This window comes from Callithrix jacchus, chromosome 15, assembly GCF_049354715.1.
Source record: "Callithrix jacchus isolate 240 chromosome 15, calJac240_pri, whole genome shotgun sequence".
Classification (NCBI taxonomy): domain Eukaryota; kingdom Metazoa; phylum Chordata; class Mammalia; order Primates; family Cebidae; genus Callithrix; species Callithrix jacchus.
This window is the reverse complement of record NC_133516.1, coordinates 68,299,030-68,301,889: the sequence shown is the minus strand read 5'-3', so window position 1 is coordinate 68,301,889 and position 2,860 is coordinate 68,299,030. Positions and strand designations below refer to the sequence as shown.

The following is a 2,860-nucleotide window of genomic DNA, read 5'->3' as shown; positions in this document are numbered from 1 at the left end:
TTATATAATTTGGGGGACACGCTTTAAGGAAAATATTTCAAAATTATCAATACTAATTTAGGTATGCATATGCATATTTAGAATTTACAAAGAAATCACGTTACAAAATTTTTAAAAATTGACAAGGGTCAGAAACATCACAAAATCTAGAAAAATAATATATGTATTAATTAACTTCCTGATACCCTCTGAAATGCATTTCATGCTATTTTTGCCATATACTTTTCATGTGTTTATGATTTTTAATCTTTGCTAATAGCGAAAAGAATGATATTGGTCTTTCCTCCGACACAGTCCATTGAAATTTCTTTTTTCTTTTTTTTCTTTTTTCTTTTTTTCTTTATCCAAAATGTGTTTATTAAGATAGTTTCCCACTCATCTTGATTCAGAGTGCTTTTAGTGCTGCTTCCTCCTGAAAGAACGTCCTTCTGTAAGCCTTGCTTTTCCTCCTGTAGGCTGGCAGAGGACAGTGGAGCAACCAACACACAAAACTACCGTTTGTGCATGGCTGAAGACCGTGGTGATTTTATAGCATCCTGGGCATTTCACATCCATGAAGTAGGAATTGGGGCTTTGCACCAGGCGTTTCTTCTTGTGTTTCCTCTTCTCCTCTTCTGGAGACGGATGAAGGAGATCCTTTGCTAGAGGCATGTTCTCGTGCGTAGATCGTCACCGCCGGAAAGGCATGAAATTTCTTTTTTCACCAAGAGTTAGGATGTACAAGAAGTAACTTCATATACATACTTTCCTCTTACAGCTCAGCCATGGGGTTGGGTCCTATAGACTCAAGAATTCCGATAAATTCAATTTTGTATGTTTTCCATCACAAAATAAAAATGTATGGTGTATTTATAATGCTGTATTTTACCTTACTGGGGAGATGCTGCATTATCAAGAAAATGCCCAAATGAAAAAAAAATTTTGATTAGGTGTCAGTGAGAATTGAATCCAATTATAATACTGTCTGTGATGATCTGAAGAATTTTCCATTTCCACTTCCAAGACTAATTTCTGGCTCTGTCCCCAACCCTGTTTCTCTTCTTTGGCCCAGACCTTTCTGGCACTGGGCACTAGACCACACACTGAGATATTCTGATATAGCCATAGGCCTCTCTCCTTCATGTCATGGTTCAGGGCAAGTTGGCATGGGGGCAACAGGGCTATTCTGGAGGCCACTTCTATGCCAGCGTCCTAGTCTATTTTGTGCTGCTTACCACACAATACCTGAAGGAACATTCATTTATTTCTTACATTTATGGAGGCTGAGAAGTTCAAGTTGAGGACCTGCACTGCATCTGGTGAGGGTCTTCTTGCTGCTGGGGACTCTCTGCAGTCCCAGAGTGGCTCAGGGCATCACATGGCAAAAGGGCGGAGTGTGCCAGTTCAGGCCTTTCTTCCTCTTCTTAGAAAACCACTGGTTCCACCCCCATGATAACCCATTAATCCACTAATCCTCAATGGATTAATCCATCCATGAGGCCAGAGCCCTCATGACCCAATCACTTCTTATAGGTCCCACTTTTTAATATTGCCACACTGGGGATTAAGTTTTATCATGAGTTTTGGAGGGGACAACTATTCAAACCATAAGAACCAGAATAAATAATGATAACCTATATATGGAAGAGGTGGTGAACCACATCCATATAGCCCACTGATCTCCAACGAAATGTACTGCCAAGTCAACTGTCCCCAAATGCCACCTGTTATAAGGGGAAGTGTGAGCAGAATGAGTCTTAATCAGTTGTGACTAGAATGTGTTGCTTTTCCCAAATGTCCATCATTTGATGCATGGACAAACAAAATGTGGTATATCCAAACTATGGATTATTCTTTGGCTACAAAAAGGATACCTGCTGCTACACATATGATTCTTGAAAACATACGTGAAATGAAAGGAGCTAGACATAAAAGGCCACAAACTATATGATTCTGTTCACATGAAATGCCCAAAACAGGCAAATATATGGAGTCAGAAAGACTAGTGGTTGCCAGGGAGGAGGGAAAGGGGGAGTTACTGCTAACAGTTGGTTTTTGGAATGATGAAAGTATTTTGGACTTAGATAATGGTGATGGTTGTACAACTCTGTGAATATACTGAAAACCACTGCATTGTACACATTAAAAGGGTGAATCTTATGTGAATTCTATATTTCAATCAAGCTATTATTTTAAAGATTTTTATTATTGTGAGTTTTACAAAACCATGTGACCAGGTAAACATAGTGCTAGGGCCTCCTCCAAGATAAATTCCCCTTTGGGAAAGTATCAGTTTGGGAATGTGTATCCATTATCTGTCAGTAGATACTGTGTAACAACCAACCACAGAACTTTAGTGGCACAAAACCTCAGTGACACACTACAATAAATATTTATTTGGCTCACAAATCAGCTGGGCTCTGCTGGGCAGTTCTGGTTTTAGCTAGTCTCCCACTTCTGATGGTTGGCCAGAGGCTATCTGATCTAGGCTGGCCTCAGCTGGGTCAAATGAGGTACCTTGGTTCTGCAGCAGGTTTTTCCTCCTCTACTGCTGCTGTGGGCATATCCCAAGTATGTTTTCACAGTGATGGCAAGGACCAGAAGACAGAAGCAGATTATGCAAGCACTTTCTCAAGGTTCTGCTTGCATCGTGTTTGCTAATATTGCATTGGTTAGAGCAAGTTACACAGCCAAGCTTGGATTCGGTGGATGGGGAAACAGATCTTCCTTCTCAGAAGAGAGGAACTGCAAGGTCACATGTCAAAAGAAGTGGCTTCGTGGAGGGGCGATGACTCAGGACCATGAAGACAATTAATTTTACATCTGCTTGCATGTATGTACCAGTGCCTGCACAAGTGTTTGCAGATATACGTGTTTATGG

The 2,860-nt window shown here is 40.5% G+C and overlaps 1 pseudogene; it reads right to left on the bottom strand.

Annotated features, from left to right (window-relative positions):
* Positions 1-304: 304 nt before the first annotated feature.
* LOC108588476 (small ribosomal subunit protein eS27 pseudogene) lies at positions 305-685 on the bottom strand (annotated as a pseudogene).
* Positions 686-2,860: the final 2,175 nt, after the last annotated feature.